The sequence below is a fragment of the Desmodus rotundus genome, chromosome 5, assembly GCF_022682495.2.
Source record: "Desmodus rotundus isolate HL8 chromosome 5, HLdesRot8A.1, whole genome shotgun sequence".
Classification (NCBI taxonomy): Eukaryota; Metazoa; Chordata; class Mammalia; order Chiroptera; family Phyllostomidae; genus Desmodus; species Desmodus rotundus.
The window spans coordinates 67,702,628-67,723,716 of record NC_071391.1 but is presented as its reverse complement, the minus strand read 5'-3'; the positions used below and the strand labels follow the sequence as shown (position 1 = coordinate 67,723,716).

The 21,089-nt window shown below is 32.4% G+C and overlaps 1 protein-coding gene across 1 annotated transcript in view; it reads left to right on the top strand.

Moving 5' to 3' along the window:
- CNTN5 (contactin 5) overlaps positions 1-21,089 on the top strand; it is a 1,123,225-nt gene that overhangs the window by 863 nt on the left and 1,101,273 nt on the right. The window lies entirely within an intron of this gene.

The following is a 21,089-nucleotide window of genomic DNA, read 5'->3' as shown; positions in this document are numbered from 1 at the left end:
TGAAATTTCAGCAGGGATACTCTGTAAGTGAAGTTCTACAAAGTTCGGGAGATTAAAACAACAGTGTCTTGGATTATGCTGAGGTGTTTTCTGAATGCTGTGTAGGAATGTGATGGATTTTTTAAAAAGAATATGAACATATATTCAGACATCCTTATTGAATTTTTTAACTGGAAAGTGGGAGAGTGGTAATTTGCATATACATGGACTTGGTGTACAGTAAGCTGAGGATTATTCTGACAACCTCAAAAACTTTAAGTTGTTTTAGCTAATTTATTTGGGAAAACTAATAATCCACTAAATATTTTAGAATTATTTTATTTTTAAAATCTGATAACCTCTCTACCTTGAAAAATACTATTCATTGTGATAATGTAAATGCAGGTTTGGAAGCAAAAAAGTTTTTAACTGTTGTATATGAAATGTGTTACCTATATGCATGTACTCTTTTTTTAATTTTAAAGCTAAAATCATTTAGAGAGGCCATGTTTACACCTGGATTTTCAATGGTAACTGTGGAAATAAGGATGTAAGAAGTAGATGTGTAGTGTACTAGCCTTAAAAATACAGATAAATAAGTAGTAGGTCAAATTTAAAAATTAGTGGAGGCATAATTGAGTACCATAGCAAGCTTAAAGGAGTTCCTCATTATTAATAGTGTGACCTTAAACATAAAATAATTAGTGATGATTACATCGTTATTTTTTTTAAGTTCCTGTTGTCAATTTTAAGAAACTCAGAAAGGTTTCTTTGCATGTTTTACTACTTCATACTCAAATGATTATAAGTTCTATGTGGACCAGTTTATTGAGTCTCAAAAGTATATGTTTCCTTGATTACAATGGTAAAAACAATATGATTATATAAGGCTATGTCACATAAAACAAATGAATAAAGATTAAAAAATATTACATACAAAGAGCAACTAAGTCTAGTGGAGGAAACAAAACACAAAATTTAAAGTTAAAAGTTAAAAAAAGGAAATGCAATCTAAAAAATAAAATTGAATTTGAAAACTAACTTAGCTAGAGTGTGATGAGATGATATAAAAGCATACTTGAAAATAGCAAATCAGTGAAATGTTTATTACAATACTTGTATAAATGCCAATGTGTTGTGTAAAGCTTGGTGGAGCCTTTTAATTATTCATGTTAACACGTTTGGAAACTACAAAATGGAGAGAGAAACTGCTAATTTTCATTTCTCTTTGACTTCATACACAACTGAATAGAAAGTTGGAATAATAAAGTTAGAGAAAAAGAATATTATCCCAATAGATTCACTACCAGTCAGACTTTGTCTGTAACTTTTGAGGCACGTGCATACCAAGATGCATTTGGAAATAGGTCTGAAAAACTACAGTTGTGGAATTTTTAAATGGATCACTGAAATACCTTTTTTCCTCATGGGGGCAATACTGCAACTATGTGGTGGTCTGACATTCTTGTTAATTTTAGGAGATGAACTAAAATCAAACCGTGAACAAATAAACTGTGTTTATTTAAGAATAATTAAAAATTAGTTGCTTGTGAAAGTTTACTTCAACTTTATGTGCCAAATTAAGTTTAAAAAAAGATCAGGTTTGACTAATATATACTTCTTTAGAGGTGTTTTTTATACAATGTTTTAGAAACCCTTTACCACCTTCAGAGTAGAGTTAAGAGTATGGTTTAATGGCAAAACTGAGTTAGTGATAAGGGCCAAAGGATGTCAGTTAAGGGTAGAGGGCTGTCCAGATGAAGTAAGGGGATGCTTGCTGGCCAAGTTATTTTCGAGTTTGTCTTATTTCTAGATAAAATAAATGACGTGTTTTTGTGAAAAAAAAAATAAAAACTTTTATAGATGGCAGTAATAGTGTAAAGATTATTTGATTATACCTAAGTCCCATTGATTAAAACAAAGTTTTATAGTAGAGGTTAGTACCCTTCATTCATCAAAAATTAATTTAGATTTTATGAGACCAAATGTTGGATTTGCTGGATCCATTCTGCCACACGTGTTTTGATTACTCATAGTTTTTGAATTGTCTCTTTTTAAATAGGTTCTAAAAATTTACTAAGAGGTTGGAAGTTGATTTCTCTTAACTAGGTCCATATAATTTGCTATCTCAAATTCTGACTTCAGGAGCTCAGATTTACTCACCTCTTTCTTATTACTGAGGATACAAACATGACAGAGGTGCGTATTTCTGACAGTATGTTTTTCAGATGAGGGTTATAAGATTGTGCTAATATGTTACATGAACTTCTTAGCACTTTGCAGCAGGAAAGAGGCTGGCTGGAAGCTCAAAGCAGTAGACTCTCTGCAGGGTCTGTTTATGAGCATGTGGGATCAATAACCCTGCATTAGAGACTGGCACATTTAGGAAAGTAATGCAGTAGATAAAAGTCATTAACACTTAAGATTTAGGATTGAGTACTATTGACCCTTACCTTTTCAATTAATTTCTCCTGTTTTACAAATTTTTGATTTTCAAATATATAATGTTGAGAAGGTTTGAATAAGTGGAACAATACCAGGTTATATTTTTCCCAGATACTTCAATAGTTTTTTGTTAATTATTTTCATTAAAATAAGTAAAGCAAATTTGATAGTGCTTCATTGATAAAGTGGATATGAAAGAAAATTTTAAATGATTATATATATGTTTACTTTTTAGGAAAATACAGTTTTACAAATAAATTTTCATCAGAGTTACTTAGCAGTATTAAATTATATCCCATGAACTTGATATATGACTGTATATTTAACTTTCTTTATGTTTTACCTATGATAAATATGTGCATAAGCTAAATAGAGAGCATTTTTGTGCTATCAAGCCCTTAAGTTAAAACACAGGTCTTTAATGTCATATGCCAGAGAGTGCATATGTATTTTTGACATTATAGCTATCTTAAACATTAGCTCATAAGACTTAAAAGCCAGCCAACATGTGAAAGCTCTTCTTTTCTTTAGTACAGCGTAATGGATCTATAGAAAGTAGCATAAAGTAATTCCAAAAAAAATAAATCAAGCTCTTTTTTTATGGAAATAAAAAAAATCAAAGAATCTACCATTTCTTAATCTAATATAAAACTGTGAAATTTATTATTTGTGGAAAACTTTAGAAAGTCTAGTCATGTTCTTTTCCCATGTGTTTCTTAAGCTGGAATTCCTTGCGATCACTGTCATTTTTATACAGTTCCAAAAAACTGTTCCATTGGTTGCACTTGATAACACAGGGACAAAATTTATTTATTTTTTCTGGTTTTCTAAGTGGTCCCTTAAAAATCCATAATGACCTAATAACTCTTACTTCCTTGTGGATACCACTTTTTTATTCATTTTTAACCAGTGGACTTCTTTTAAAAGATCTGGCAGAACTTGCATATTTCATCTTACACTAGTCACAGTTCCAAATATTTCCTATACGCACTTATGTAGTCCAAAAAAGTTGAGATCTTGATAGAAAGCATTAACATATTTTATGAATTTTCCCACAAACACACCTTTATAGTTTGTGTCTTTACCTTAAAATTTGAACCTGCTTAAGCGTTAAAGTGACTAATATGAACTTTATAGAAATTTTAAGTAATTATATAATATGTATATCAGGTAAGGAGGAAGATGAAAGTATTGCATTTACCTGAGTGGTCAAAAACTCTCATTTGTGACCTTTGACAGGAGAAGTGTAATTGTATACATACCATTCTATGAGGGACATAGGATTTTGCTCTTTAGCATTTTTATAGCTGTTAAATGCTCAAAAAGGAGAACATCTTTTCTTCCATTATGATCCAGTAGTAACTATAGCATATGGAACTTAGGAAGAGATATTTTGCTGACCCCTTATGTGGTAAAAGATGGAATGAATTTTCTTCCACTTGATAGTCATCATATTGGCACAAACATCCATTATGAAGCTAAAAATATTAGGGATTTTAATTGAAAGATATTATAATAGGGTAATTATAGTTATAATGTGTCTGGAGCTGCTGTATTTTCACAAATTTCTATTAGTTGCAGGAGTTATATTTATAAGGTAACCAGTAGAGAAATGGTATATGTATTTGGTGAAAAATTTACTTTTAAGTGTGTAAAGTTTAATCTTTACTTTCTCAAATATTTAATTTTATATTTATAAGTATTAAAGAACTTTTCGGCAACTAAACCAAACATAAAGATGACAGAGAGTTTAGATAAATTATTTTAAATATTCTAGGTGCTCCCATTTCAGTTTTATATACAAATTCACTTTTCTTTTTTTTAATTAATTAATTTGTTTTTAGAGAGAGGGGAAGGGAAGGACAAAGAGGGAGAGAAATATCAATGAGTGGTTGCCTCTCGAGCGCCTCCTACTGGGGAACGGAACCTTTTGGTTCACAGCCCGCGCTCAATCTATGGAGCTACACCAGCCAGGGCCAAATTCACTTTTCAATGATGTTAATATTTGCTGAGATACTATTATAGTTTATAGTATCTAATGACAGTATTAGATGAAATACCTAGTGATTAATATGAGTATTTATTTGACAGTAGAGGTAAGTGACAGTAGAAATTTAAAAAGTAATTTTGTTTCCTGGATATAAGTTTTTATTGCATTGGGATTTAATGATTAGTAAAATGTAAAATTATTTCTGGGACACCTAAACAAATTTAAGCGCTCACAAATGTTTCTGAAAACATTGTGAAAGTTCTCATAATTAATTTTAGATTTTGCCACATTTTGTTATTTGAAAACTCTCCTGTTTATGTTCTTTTATGAAAGCTATAGACTAGCTTAATTTCACCTCTCATATTAAAAAATTGATAAAACAATGTATGTGATCATTATTTTTTCTTATTTTGAGAATATTTGTCGATAGGAACTTCAAAAGACATATAATTCATAATAAAATTGAAACCTTTAAACCATATATATGTATAACATTCTTCCTCTTTCAATTCCATTATTCTAATGGAAATATGTGTGCGAGTGAATGACAGTTTCTAATGCTAAAGTAATCATTTTATTAAAAATAAGCACATATCCCATGAGTTATTGATGATAAATAAATTATGAGGATACTTAGGAAAAAATGACAGAATGATACCATTTAGTGTTAGCAGGAACTTACCAAGGTCCTATTTTCACATATTTGTCATGAAGAGAAATAAAGATATGAAAAGGTTAAGTGACGTGTTTAACATTACATTTTATTGAAAAGATGGAATTAGAACCCAGTTCTCTTAAATTTCTAAGTCAGAGGTCTTCATAATTTATTCCAATAATTTAAAATCCAACTACCTTAACTCAGAGGAAACAGCTACTATACCCAGGGTCTGTTGTTAACCAAGACTTGAATGACTAGACAACTTAATTGCTAGATGTGAACTTTTTCACAATGAGCTTAGTGTGCACTTACCAGCTAAATCAAATAGGAGGCTTTTGACAGTTTTAGTTAAGAAACCTGGGAACTCAAGTAGGAAAGAAATGTAATTTTTTTCCAGTGATTATAAAGGACCATTCATTTTTTTTGTTAGTTTCTTTTCTGGATTGGTGTTCCACCCCCCCCCCCAGTAATAAATGTTTAATGAGGTGCTAAATTAAGTGGAAAACCAGTGAGAAATGTGGGTGAGAAAATATTTCTGTGTATTGGAAAATTTGAATAAAGTTTAAATCATGGGCTTTCTTAGGGTAGTAATGATTTTAGAGCATTTAATAAAATGCAAAGCAGAAAATGGGTTTCTAAAAATAGGCACTGTTCTGAGTTTTAGAATATAAATATTAACTTGTATATACATTTTAATTTTACTGGTACAATACTAAAGGAAGTTAATATAGAGCAAATTTGGGTAATAGTATTTAGTTATCATTGTATTTGAGCCAAAGTTTGTTTATGCTTAATTTAAATAATGCAATATAAATGAGTTCAGAATGCATCTTTATGCTAGAATTTTTCACCAGTGGAGCTGAACATGATAAACTGTAAAATTAGCATAGTGCAACTTAGTGGAAAGGCACTTGGGTGTTGCTGGGTTTCTGATAGTGATATTTTTACAGTTGCTCTCCCTCAAACCTTTAATCGTCAAATTATGACAAGAAATTTGTGTATGTGTTCATATGGGGTGACTTTATATTTTAAGACTTCCTTTAAATTCTGAATATTTAAAGGTGGCAGATGTAATAAGATGTGGTAGAAGACTGTGGATAAAACAGTTAATGTTTGGTTTGAGGTCTTTTCTACCTTATGCATATAGCCAAAATTTGGAGATAACTCTGGTTGAAAATATAAAATTTATTCTCCAGGTCCAATGATCTGATGGTACTTAAAATTCTTTGTTTTTTTTCTTTTTTTGGATATTTATTTACCTACAACTTTTAATTCTTCAGTGTTTTCAAAGAACAAGAAACTTAGTAAGAAAGAGTGGTTACTAGATATTTAAGTTAAATGATCCAGAGTTGATTTTATAAAAAATGTACTATATTGTGTTTTAAAATGTATGACTGTATTTGTTTGTTTCACATTCTTTAATAAGTGTTTGTTAGTAAATACCCCAGTGAGTAAAATTAGCAAAAAGTAATTCCTTTTACATTTAAAGCAATTTCTACATTATTTCAATCACTCAAGTGGTCTTCTGTGGACAGTTGTAGGAATAAGTAAGAGTATAAAGGGGAGTAAGTATTTCATGGACTGATGGAGGAAATAAGCACATAGGGTTAATGTAATTCAATGTGAAATGTTCAGTGATAGAGTTACATACAGCTAAGATGCAAATTTTCAATATTTCTCCTTTTAGAGACAGCTATTAGTTTTCTTCTAGTCTTTCCAGCTTGGACTATTTCATGCTAGCAGTGGTTCTGTAATTGCTGTATTTACTTCCTAGAGCCTAGATTATTTTGAAGTAACTGTGGTTCCAAGATTCACCTAATTTAAATGAATGTTGTGTTTTTCTATGTCTCATTATAGTGCTAAATTTAGTATCATCTAGTCTCTGGTGATACAGCCAAATCTGAGGGGAAATAAATGTGGCTTAAATGCTATGAAAGATATGCAAGTTTTATATGTTTTTATAAGTGAGCTTGATTTTTTTGAGTTATTAAATATGTAATATTAATGGACCTTATTTTACAGGGGTGGGTTAACCATGAACTAATGAAGCTTTGCTTACACAGGTCCTCCCAGATAATAGTAGTAATAGTAGCAGCAGAGCAATAGTAAACATTATTTTGCTATTTATAATAGTATATCTAATATAGGGAGGTAGTATGAACTAGGAGATTAGGTACTTGAATTGTAAGGTTTAGAGTTGGCTCTACAACTTATTGTATAATTTTAGAAAAGTTATTTATTTACTTGCAAAATCAGGATATTAACTGTCATGAGGTTGTGATAATATATAGGAAAATAGTGTACTTTTCAATAAAAAAATGACAGTATTAAGAAACATCAAAAAATTCAGTCTGGGAAGAAATTTTGGTTTCACTCTAATTCCTTTTCTAACATATAAATTTAAAATGATCTGTCTATAAAATCTTCTATTTTTGTATAAGGCACAATGCTGTCCTAATTGTGGAAAGTTATATTGAGATCTATAGACCATAAGTATTTAAAGATTATTCTTTTGTATCTTATGTCTGAGTCAAGTAAATTACTTGAATAGGCATTTCTTAAAAAATTCACACTTACGGTACCACTTACTGTTAGAGATGAAAAGGAAATTAGAGGTTTGATCCCTGACAATGGAAAGGTGGAAAATTGTCAGCCAGGACACAACATAATAAGAGTCTTAAGAAAATGTATCAGTAAACAAAATTATTAAGATGTGGGGTCACACATTCTGAGAATCTTGCAGGACCAGAAATGGTCATTGTGGGGATGGGTTAAATCCCAGACAAAATGAGAAGCAATGGGACTTGAAGGAACTTTCCATTATGGATTGGCAAAGACTCTTTTTCAGTTGGTGGGAAGATAAAGAGAATAAGATGGATGTGTAGAAGAAAGTAGGAAAGTTAATTAATGTAAAAAAAGAACTCTTCGTTTTCCAAAGAGAGAATTTAAAATATATCAGATGCGGAAATGTAAAGGATTCTGAGAGACATTCGAAGAATTGGGACTTTGTTCAAAAAGAAGAGGATAACTCAAGATTAGATGTTATTGAAGATGAGGTTCAGCCCCAGTTTTGTCCCTTACTTTGACTTGGAAAAGTCACTTCCTCACTTTATTAATCTCTTTAGCAAGCGAGTTAAAATCAATAAATGTAAAGGAATTTTTTCTTTTAAAGATTTGATTCACTGTAGTTCAACAACTGTGCACAGTGCAAGGTTTTGATGAAGAGGAAAATTGCAAGAAACAAAGTTGTAGTTGTTGACAGCTGACTTTAGGATAGATCCCACCAAACAGAGAAAACTTTCACCGCATATGGGGAGGCCATGGAAAAAGCACGGGCTGGATTAATCCTGACCAGCAGTTTCTCCATGTGCTTGCCTAAGCAATACAGTAACCTTTCTAAGCTTCCATTTCTTTTCCTGTAAAAGGATATTGACTACTACCTCACAGTTTTGGGCTTTTTTTCTTTGTAACAAGGAAGTGCAATTGTGTAACTCATAAGTTAAAATCATTTTCTTCATATCTTTACATATAGTTGCTTACAACCATTATTTTCACGCTTAAGTACAAGAAATATTAGAAGGCAGAAAATTCATTTGAATTTTGTATAAATACATCTGGGTACAATCACTTCAGTCTTCCAAATATGAGGAAAATCACTTATTTTCTTGGCACAACCTTGTACATTTGCTGATAGATGGTTTCTTTTTATCGTCTTAATTGTACTTGACAATATTTAAAGAGATTGTGGGGTTTTTTTTTAATTATTGTGTTTTGCTTTATCTGAGGGAAGTCTTTAGTGCCTTTTGTGAACTTGTTTGGAGTATTGATTTTATTTTGGTAGGAGGGGGAGCTTTTTCAAAATTGTTTTTGAACCCAATGGGATTGTAAAATGGTGTAGGATATATTCATTTGAAACTACTTCCTCCAAATATTTTCTTCCTTTATTTTGATTATATCTCTTTGTTATTTAAACACTTCTAAGGAAGTTTCTCAAGCTGCAAATTTGTGTCTAATACTAATTTATTAACACAAATTAAAACTGAAATCTTTTAAACTGTGAATTGTTAATACATTTTAGAGCAAAAAAAATTTCATTTCAATTTACAATCATTTTACAGTTAAGTTTTTCTGTAAGAGATATTTAGATATATTGCTCTTTTATTGGCTTGGCTACTGTGATATTAAAAGTTATTAAAAAGAAAATAAATTCTATGAGTAATGTGGTAAATTATATGCCACTTTAAATATGTATATGCTTTGTATATGTACAACCAATCAACCTCTTCCTTATGTAATTACTGAATATTTTACTATTGCAGGAGTTTGAATACAGTAGAAAGACATGAAAGAAACAAATCTCACAAAAAATAGTTTCTTCCAAAAAAGTATGATAATACTATACTGGTTTCAGAGATACAGGATATAAAGGAAAAGAAAAAGGTGGAGAAAGCCACAAAGCAGACAGGAGAGGGAGCTGATAGAAAGCAATTTTAAACTGTTCAATGAGGAAGTGATTAAATAATAATTCATATCATGAAATACTTTTTAAAAATACCCGGAATTGATATTTTACCTGAAACAGTTTTCTTTTTATCTTTTCTGCATGTATTTCTCTTATAAGATAAGGGACTTTACATATAAGTACATGGTTAATTTTCCCAGATGCAATATTGAAATGCCATCTAGATACCATATAGTTGCTTTGATAAATATTTTTAGAAGAAAGAAATGACTCAGTGTTCTCATTCTGATTATTTCTCTTCCTTAGATATTTTGCATGATTAGCTGTCTCTTACTTATTAGAACTTTAAAAGATGTTTAAAAGTTAAGACAACATATCTTTTCTAATTGCTAATTTCTGTTTGTTTAGTGTTTGTCTGTAGCTAATATCTAGGTAAATCGTATATCTGAGATCAATTATTTTTCATCTGAAAAAATTACTCTGTTATTAATTTCCTTTGTCCTTTCATTTCAAAATCATTAGGTTAATTTAAGTTTTCTCAGGAGAGAAAAATAAAACAAATGCAAATAGATACATTCTTATTAATCTTATTTTCCCAAGGTAAAAATAATACAGTTATCATTTTAAAGATTAATTTTAAAAGGCATTGTTTTGTAGTTCCAGTAACAAAAGATAATTATAACTTTTTTCCTACCCCTTTATTGATAAAGAGTGGATTGCTGTTTAAGAATGACTTTTAAAATGATGCTGAAATTCTTTCTGTTAGATTACAAATGATATGCTCAGCCTTAGGACCACATGATAAAGCAAGTCTCATCAGTCAGCATCTTGCTTGAAATGAACACTGTTGTCATCATCTCTTTTTCATCCTAACGTTACAGAAATAATGATGAGCAGTATAAAAAGAATATGATGGAAGCCAAATATTTTCCCTAAAATGTCCTCTAGTTCTATCCCTCAGAAGTAGCCATGTAACAGAGTTTTGTATGACTTCCTTCCAGCGAATGTTATTTTTTAAAAATAATCTCAGGTATCTACATATCAATTCAAAAGGTATATAGTTTTGAACACTGTAGACTATTCATGATAAAGTTATATCATTATTTACATAAATAATCCTTAAAATTCTTTATCAATTTATTTTTAAATGGGAATACAAATGTTTGTGACATAAAAAATTCTTATGTATTTATGTTTACATAAGTATAACTAGATCTAGAAATAAAATTGCTAGGTCAGTGAGAATATGCATTTAAAATTTTGGTTTTACTGCCAAATTGCCCCCCACAGAGATGGCTCCAATTAACATGCTCACTAACAGTTTATTAGAATGTCTATCTCTCCATATTCTAAGCCAGTATTGTGTGTTACCAGACTTTTTGTCCTATACCTAATGGAAGAGAGAAAAAAGTATTTTACTTTCATTTTTATTTATGCATAATATTTTGAGCATTTTTACATGTTTATAAAACTTTTTTAACCTACTGTTCCTGCTCATCTTCAGTTTAATTCTATGAGTTAATCTTTTTCTTATTCCCTTTACATAATAACTGAAAGCAAGAAACAAATAGCAAGAAGTCAATTAAAAATGCTTTGAGACATTGCCAAAATTTCTAAGAAATAAAGTGCACATCTGTGAAAAGCCAGAGATATTTGTATACATAACATTGTTTTCCTTTTCTTATCCACTGTATTCAAAATATCCAGTGGAAGTACAATGAAGAGAAGACAGTTCTACTGGAGTAGAGCAGAAAGGACATAAGGAAAATAAAAAATCCTGGAAAAATGAGTCCTCTTATATTCAAACCAGCTTTACAAGTCTCTCTCGCCCAGCACTGGTTCAGGGCATCTTTCCCTGGAATAACATCTCCAGCCTGGTTTCTCTCCCTGTATTCCCCAAATTGTCAGTCATTCTAATGGAATAACCTTTGGAAGACTCAAGTCTAGTCATTCCCTTTCTTTATGTTCAAGGCTTTAATGGTTGTTTCTCTTTGAAGAACACGTTTTGAATTCTGCAGTGTGCCAGTAAGGAGCTCCATAGCTTTCCTTTCAAACTCTTTCTAAGCTCCTCTGCAGCTACATTGATGTACACATTTTAGATTGAGCCACATGTCTCCAAAACCTGTCGTTAAATTTTCCATCTCTGTACTTTTGCTGACATTATTTCTTCTGCCAAAAATCATGCTTCCCGATATGTCTGTGCAAGGGGCTTTAAAGAGAGGAACACTTTTTGATCATAAACTGCTGTGAATAACATAAACAAGTGAAACATTTATTTAATTAAACTAGACCTTTGTCCTAATGCATAATTCTCTAAATAACATAATGCTTTGAAGTTGCCAGCATTGAGAAATACTACGTAAGAAACAATTGCTTGCAGTAGAGTGTAACACAGAACAAGCTCTCTTTAAGTGTTCTTACTATACCTCTACGTAAATTTGTGTTTGGTCCTTGACTCGACAACATCAATAATGTTAAATATTTATGTAATCTGACTTTTCCTAATTGTTATGAAGAAACCAAACGTGTATATCCATGACAAATTTGTGACAAAGGTTTTTAAAATTGTTTAAAATTTTATATACAGAGTCTTTGCCTTGCTGGATTTTGGTACACCTGCATTGCTCATTACAGAACATGGAACATTGCTTGGTATAAAAACAATGAGCAGTAAACCAATACTTATTTTAACAGTAATGAAACACAGGTAAATAGTTTTCATTTTATATATCATTTAAAAATGTTCCACACAGTGAAAGCTTCTTAGCACAAAGAAACCAAGGATATATATTATTTTATAACTCGCTTTAAGATAATGGGAACGTTTATAATGAAGGTGTTGTATTTTTGAATTCAAACTATGTTTGAATTTTATCATTGAATCAAATCATAAGTAGCACTAAGTAAATTGTCCCATCTGTAACCTAAATAAATTATAAACTTAATTCTTAGTTCTAGTTGTATAATTCTGTTCCAATTCAACACATTAGCAACTAGCTAAAATGTCATATTTTTTCACCAGATACCAAAGTTATCATAAGAAGAATAATTAATTGAAAACAGAAAAAAAGAAAAAGGACTCATGGACATGGACAACAATGTGGTGACTTCTGGGGGTGGGGGGACATAAGATTACTAAAGGGTAATGGGAAAAAATACAGTAAAGATTATATTTAAAAACCTGAAATGGCATTTTCTGTATCTTTAATAATCTTTCAAAATATTCTTAGAAAACTCTTCAGGGCTCTTGTTTAAAATCAAGCAATATTTTTTCTCCATTCTGGTTTATATTTTGATAATTAGACTACCCATAAATTCAATTTTATAACATCATAGAAATATGAGCAATAAAAAAGTGTTAAATATGTCTTAGGAGAAAAAAAGAAAAGAAGGGAAATTCTAAAGAGTGGTTTGATCCCAACAAGTCTAAAGGCGTCTCACAGCCTTTTATACCACTGACTGTATGTAAGTCTGAGTGTGCTGTTACCTCCTACAGATCCTGTGCTTCTTTTGCCTTTATCTTAAGATACTAGTCCTTGGATCAATTTCTTCTGAACAAGAACCTGTGTCCTCAACAGGAAATACAATTGAACTGCAGAAAGGATCAACACTCTTATTTTTTCTGTCACTAGATAAATTCAGAAAAGCCAAGCTGCTGTTCTTTGTATTCTTTCTGCCTCAATAGAAAACACTAACAGTAAAAATCAAATCGAAGACCAAGACTTCTCTTTGAGATCAAGAAAAAAATAGAGAGTTTGCAGGTATCAAGCACAAACACAGTAGTTGAAGTCACAAACTTTGAAGTGTGCACAATTAAAATGACCTTCTCTGTGATTTTAAGGAATGGAAGGTAGTTGACTAACAAGGATAAGAATGAGCAAGTGCTGAGCACTTAATGCTGAGCACTTAATCCAAAAGTAGGAAAGATACCAAATGTTGCATTAGCTAATGATGTGTTGTTCCTTGTGTTAAGAAATAGGTGGCCTGGAGGAATCAGCAGTACCTTACCAAGCATTTAAAAAGAATATTTCTTGGTACACCAAAACTTGTCGAAAACAATTTCAGAGATTTTTACATTTGAAATAAAAATGTTTAGCATCTCAGAAAATAAAGGAAAAAAAACTCAAGTAAATTTCATGTACCATTTTAATTTGTTCAGTAATCATGTACAGTGCATTGTTTCGGATGGCAGGGGGTGGTGGGCATTTATCTTTCATTTGGTTTTATGTTTCATAAGCCATGAAACCGGTCAGATAAGAAAGTCACCCAGCAGCTATTTGCTCAATAGCAGATGGATGAGAATTTGGACACTTTGGGTTCCTATTACCAAGGTGTCACTTAGAGTGGAAATATCACTGGAGAAAAAGGAGAAGATGATTAAGTATGCACAGATATGTATAGTTTTTGAGAGAATAATAAGAAAATATAATTTTATTACTAGAACTCAAACCATTTTTTTCTATATGAATGTGTTTTTATTAGTCTTGGAAAAAGCTCATAGCAAATTTTTATCATAAAAGATAATTATAAAACATTAAATACATTGTATTAGAATATAAGATATACCAGCCTGATTAATTAGCATAATATTGATGTTTCATAATATTTGGTGCTATTATTTTAGGCTTTATACCTGCCAGTTAACTGCATTTTTCCATATAGCTTGTTTTAAAAGCATGAAGCTGTAAAAATCCAAAGAATTGAAAGACAAATAATAATAGATCATACAAAATAAAAGTAAAAAGTGGGTGAAATTCTATTCAGCGTGGGCTTATTTGTTGTTTAGTTTGTGCAGGGCAAGTTGACAGCTGGATGGCACAAACACATTTTTTTTTGTACAAATAATTATTTACTTATTTATTTTTCCATAATTAAATTAAATGGTAACATTTTAATATGATTGATGTGACCATTATATATTCTTTTATATAACTTAAAAAATGTATTGTTACTCAATTAGTTGTATGCCTTTTCTCCCCATCCCTCCACCCCACCCCAGCCAAACCCCCCTCCCTCCCCCACCTCCACCCTCCCCCTTGATTTTGTCCATGTGTCCTTTACAGTAGTTCCTGTAATCCCCTCTCCTCACTGTCCCCTCCCCACTCCCCCCTGCCCATTGTTAGATTGTTCTTAACTTCAGTGTCTCTGGTTATATTTTGTTTGCTTTTTTCTTCTGTTGATTATGTTCCAGTTAAAGGTGAGATCCTATGGTATTTGTCCCTCACCGTCTGGCTTATTTCACTTAGCATAATGCTCTCCAGTTCCATCCATGCTGTTGCAAAGGGTATAAGCTCCTCAGCATCACTAGCCATCAGAGAGATGCAAATTAAAACCACAATGAGGTACCATCTCACACCGGTTAGAGTGGCCAACATAAACAAATCAACAAACAAATGTTGGAGAGGATGCGGAGAAAAGGGAGCCCTAGTGAACTGTTGGTGGGAATGCAGACTGGTGAGGCCACTGTGGAAAACAGTATGGAATTTCCTCAGAAAACTAAAAATGGAACTGCCCTTTGACCCAGCAATCCCGCTGCTGGGATTATACCCTAAGAACCCTGAAACACCAATCCAAGAGAACCTATGCACCCCAATGTTCATAGCAGCACAATTTACAATAGCCAAGTACTGGAAGCAACCTAAGTGCCCATCAGCAAATGAGTGGATTCAAAAACTTTGGTGTATTTACACAATGGAATTTTACGCAGCAGAGAGAAACAAACACATTCTTAAACATTAGCAGTATGGCTAGTTTACTCTGAATGTTTTATGAAAAGATCAAAGTCTCACAATATCCATCATTTAATAGTTTTGCTGGTGCATATATAGAAATATATATGATTTTAACTACCTTTTTATGGTTAAAGAAGAGAGGGCTGTCACAAATCTGAAGTAGTTATCATTAACATTCCCGTAGTCACAATTTTCAGGCTTATTAGAACTTTAAAAAGCAAAACTGTAAAATGTAATAAATTCCATTCCAAATATGAAGAAGAAGAAAAAGAAGAAGCAAATGAGATGCTAAACCAAAACTATAAAGAAAAAGAAATGTAACTTTGTTTTAAGTTGAATTATTCCCCTCAAGTTTAGAACTTTGTTTCTCATTTCTCATTTATTTTATGAGAACACAAAAATGAGTAAGATGCGAGCCCACCCTGGCCTTGAGTGTTCAAAACATTGCCTTTCACAGTTTTCTAAAAGCTCTGGAGACTGGGTGTATAAGCTTTTGTTGTATTGATCACATGAGAATCAGTTTGCAGCAATAATCCAGTAAAACCTAATCAATATTTCAGCCATCTAAGCAATGCAAATAATTTGTTCTCAATGGAATCAATTGTTTAGCTTTTGATTTTGAGATTTTTACCCTAAAAATTAAAAATGTCTTAATTGTCTGCAGCTCAAATTATCTTACTATTTTCATAGCTCATACACAAGGTAAACAAGTGTTCTATTGCAGCTTCTTCATATATATTTATACAATTATTTTCATTTTAAAAAATAGTTAAAATTTATTTGTATTTGTGAAAGAGTATATGTAACTCATGGAACTCCTCCATGATTTTCTCAGTTACATTAAATGTATCTAATATATTTTAAAAATATGTATTGAGTTAACATTTTCCATGCCCTTTCATGAAAAATCCCAGTGTATTTTATTTTTACAAAAGATAATTGGAAACAAATCAAGCTGTTTCACAAATATATACAGTTGTAAAGTTAACAATAATAATGGTACCCTATTTAAAGCATTTTGTACCATCTTCATCTTTTCCTTTTATTTTGTTCAGGTTTCACAGTCACTATACCAACTAAGTCTTAAAATGATACCAAACCAGACTACTGAGGTCAGTGTACAGGTAAAATGAAGGTGACCCAAAACACTAAATCAGTGGAATGACTTTAAGATTTGCTCTAAAAAGGTTTAGGTACTACTGTGCAACCCAAGGCACAGCAAGTGAATCTCAATCCAAAGGTGATGCCATGAATTCTGCTAGTGTCCCAATGTTAGGATATCAACCATTCCAAAGAAAAAAGCATTGTCACTAATTTTAAAGAAAATCAACAAAACTGATTGATTTTTTTCAAGTTTCTATTTTTCAGGAGTTATTCTATATAAGTACTCACAAATAACTATTCATTTCCCCCTTTTCCCCTATTCTTTTCCCACCCCCCTATTCTCCCTTTTCCCCTATTCTCCCACCCCCTGCTGAAAACCCTCCATGTGATCTCCATTTCTGTGATTCTGTTCCTGTTCTAGTTGATAACTTAGTTTTTACTTTTTTTTTTCTTCAGTTGTTGATAGTTGTTTGTTGTCATTTACTGTTCAAAGCTTTTGATCTTCTATTTCTTAGATACCACATTTTTCGGACTATAAGACGACCTTTCCCCCTCCCCAAATTTGGGAGGAAAATGGGAGTGTGTCTTATAGTCCCAATGTAGCTTACCTGGCTCACTGGGGTGGGGGGGAGCGGGGGGGGGGGGCGTGGTGGAGCAGGGTCAAAAGAGGCAGTAGCAGGACCACATTTTTTGCTTCAAAATTTTTTTTCCTATTTTCCTCCTCTAAAACCTAGGTGCATTTTTCCTCCTCTTATGGTCCTGTGCATTATATAGTCTGAAAAATATGGTAAGTCCCTTTAATATTTTGTACAATAAGGACTTGGTGATGACAAACTCTTTTAACTTGACATTATCTGGGAAGTACTTTATCTGCCCTTCCATTCTAAATGAAAGCTTTGCTGAATAGAGTAATCTTGGATGTAGGTCCTTGCCTTTCATGACTTAGAATACTTCTTTCCAGCCCCTTCTTGCCTGTAAGGGTTCTTTTAAGAAATCAGCTGATAGTCTTATGAGAACTCTTTTGTAGGTAACTGTCTCCTTTTCTCTTGCTGCTTTCAAGATTCTCTCCTTATCTTTAACAATGGGTAACTTAATTATGATGTGTCTTGGTGTGTTTCTTCTTGGATCCAACTTTTTGGGGACTCTGAGAATCCTGGATTTTCATGTCTATTTCCTTCTCCAGATTGTGGAAGTTTTCCTTCATTATTTGTTCAAATAAGTTTTCAGTTTTTTCCTCTTCCTCTTCTCCTTCTGGCACCCTTATGATTTGGATGTTGGAACGTTTAAAATTATCCCAGAGGTTCCTCAGCCTCTCCTCACTTTTTTGAATTCTTATTTCTTCATTGTGTTCCAGTTGAATGTTTATTTCTTCTTTTGTTCCAAATCATTGATTTGAGTCCCAGTTTCCTTCCCTTCACTGTTGGTTCCCTGTATATTTTCCTTTATTTCACTAGTATATCCTTCATTTCTTCCTTCATTTTGCCACTGAACTCAATAATTTCTGTGAGCATCCTGATTACCGTGTTTTGAACTGTGCGTCTGTTAGGCTATCTCCTTATCGCTTTCTCGGGACTTTTGATCTGTTCTTTCATTTTGGCCTTATTTCTTTGTCTCCATGCAGCTGTTCTGTTGTAAGGGACAGAGCCTTAGGTATTCGTTAGGGTGGAGCAACCCCTTTTGCTGTGTTGTGGTGCAGTATGTGGGGGAGGGGTCAGAGAGGGAACAATGGTGCTTGCTGGCTTGCTGGGCTCTTGCCCCACGTTCCATCACTTCCCTTCTTCCTCCAAGCAGATCTTGCCCTTCAGGTGGTGATTTCCAGGTGGGTGAGCTTGTGTACGTTCTAGGATCCTGTGGGTCTCTCCAGTGGATCCTCCTGTGAGGCTGGGAGTTTCTCCCGCCCCCACAACCCACACAGGTTTATACAACCAGAGGTTTGAGGTTTTATTCCCCTGTGCTGAAATCCTGGGTTTGTCTTGCTTCCCAGTTTTATCGGCATGTGAATGTGGGAAATCCCTTCTGCCAGCTGCTGCCTCGCCTGCCCCAGTCCACCACGGCCTTGCTGCATATCCTCTCTACCCTGACTCTGTCCCTTCTACTGGTATGGACAAATGTTTCTTCTTTAACTCCTTGGTTGTTGCACTTTCATGCAATTTGATTTTCTGGCAGTTCTGGTTGTTTTTCATTTTTAAATTGGTTGTTATCCTTCTTCTGATTGTGCGAGGAAGTGAAGCATTTCTACCTACGCCTCCATCTTGGCTGGAACTCCCCTAAATCCAAAAAAAAAAAGATTTTCCAGAAAAGCAAAGAGTAGAAACTGAGAAAACAGGCAAATTAATATCAATTTTCCTCATATCCCAATATGTTTATTCCCCATATATCTGGTCCCTGTATATCCTTATCATCAATTATATAAATAACACTGATAAAGAGTAAAAATTCATTTTTGTCAGAGCCCTACATTACTCTGATCCTGTCTATTTTTCATATTTTCCATTTTGAAAGCAAAGAATAAAATTTTGCATGTTCTATTTCTTTTATTTCCAAAGAGTGGGTGATATTGTGAAACTAGTTGATGGTGAGAGTATTATGCAATGAATTAGTTTCTATGATAACTACTTTTTTGTCGTGTAGCAGAATAAACATACATTAATTTAAAACCTGTAAATTGGATATCTGGGGCCCATTGCAGTATAGCTAGGAGAAACACATCCCTTCCGAATATGATTACTTCCATAATTCTTTGGTATGGAGAATTACTGCCGAACAAAACAGTCAATACTCTTCGAGATGTATTGACTGACACTTTAGTAGAAAGAAAAGTAGAAAATGAGAACATGAGAAAAATATATATTTTAGACAATATAATTTAAAAGACAAACCAAAGCAACTTATGTTTTATTTTTCACTTTTAAAAGAGTAAAGAAGAAAGGTGGAAAGTAAATTTATAATATTTTTATTATTTGAAATATATGAACTTTTATATTATAATTTGATGAGGGATGTGCCATTCTTTATTTAGATGAAATCAGCTATTGGTATTTGTCAGAAAAAAGAACAATCCTGTATCAGAATTAGTATTCCAAACAGGAAAAAAATGGAGAATAAAAAAGCCATACCTTAAAAAATAAAGATTTCTTTTTAAATTAAAAGAAGAAACCCAAATGAAGTATACATGTTCAGGTTAAGATATTTATGTTTTTCTGGTGAAAAAGAGGCTCTTTAAGAATAACAGTATGTTTCTAAATGTTGCACATATAGTTAATATTTTAGTGCTTTGCATATATTTAGAAACTCAAAGTTTCAGAATTTTTATTCCCTAAGAAATAATCATGGAAATGAAAATGAAAAATTCTCATATTAAGTAATGCTTTTTATGCCATATGTTTATTATATATTTTTAAAATTATGACTTACTCCCTTAAATGAATCTGTGTATAACAATTATTAATGCCCTATATATTTATGCATATATTACATACATTACTATTAAAATATAGCTAAAATAATGTTCTATTGACAGTCATATTAGGAAAACCTGTTTTAGGAGGCCTGCATACTTATCCTCTGTATAATATTATGCTTAATAATTATAAATCATATCTTTTTATAATATACTTGAAGAAAGGCATTTCTGGCTGTCCACATTCAATGTAATGACATCAGTGTACTTGGTCACAAAGGGAAGAGACAAATAGCTGAATCATTAATGTCACCCAGAAAATTTTCCCTTTTGAGACCTATTTAATATCACTATCTTCACAACTGAAGCCAGTGGTTCTATATCTGAAAGTAGAAGATTCATTTGGAATATTCAGCATATCATTCATAAACTTTCCTGTGGTGATTTCATTTAGCATGCCAAAAATCACCAAGGGGAGTTCCATTACTAGAAACAAGCCTGGTTTATTTTTGTAAATTTATTTTATTTCAACAGTCAACAGCAGGTATTGATTACCCACTGTGTTGAAAGCATTGTACTGTGTATTGTGAGGAAGTCATTACACAGGAAGTAAAATATTTGTTCAGAGAATCACATACTTATTACCTAATGAGAGGGAAAAGGAAAACTTTATACAAATGATTAAGTATTAGTTCATCCATGTACTCTTTATGCATTCATTGATTGAAGTATCCTACGTACTTAACTTCTATTTTTAGGTTTTGGAATTTATACAGATGCACAAGAAAGTATGTATGCCCATCCAAACTCACAGTGAACACACAGTCATGATATAACTACCCCAGAATAGTAGAAGAACAATTTATTATCACTAAGAGTGTTAGGGAAGAAGGATAGGGAAAAAAGTAGCTTTTGACTGTGGTTTTAAAGGATGAATTATATTTTGACTGTTGGAAATTGGAGAAAGTAAAATTTAGTAGAGAAAAATACTAAAAAGAAAGGGATGGAGTTTAACAAGAGTGATCATGTCAGGCAGTTGGGAAACTGCAAATAGTAGCTTGGGATGACAGAACAACGAGTGTGATATTACGGGGGCATACAAAAGTGGGGAATATACATGGTCTGTTTAGAAGGTATCCAACCATGTAATATGAAAAATACAGACATTTATTGAAGAAGGTTTAAGAGACAAGAAACACTGTGCATAGGACTAGGACACCTCAGTCCCCTTCAAAGTAGGCAACTCAGGACCTCACACAGTTCTCCCAATTGCCGTCAGTTGCCCCATCATATTTTCCTGAATCTTATTGACAGTCTGA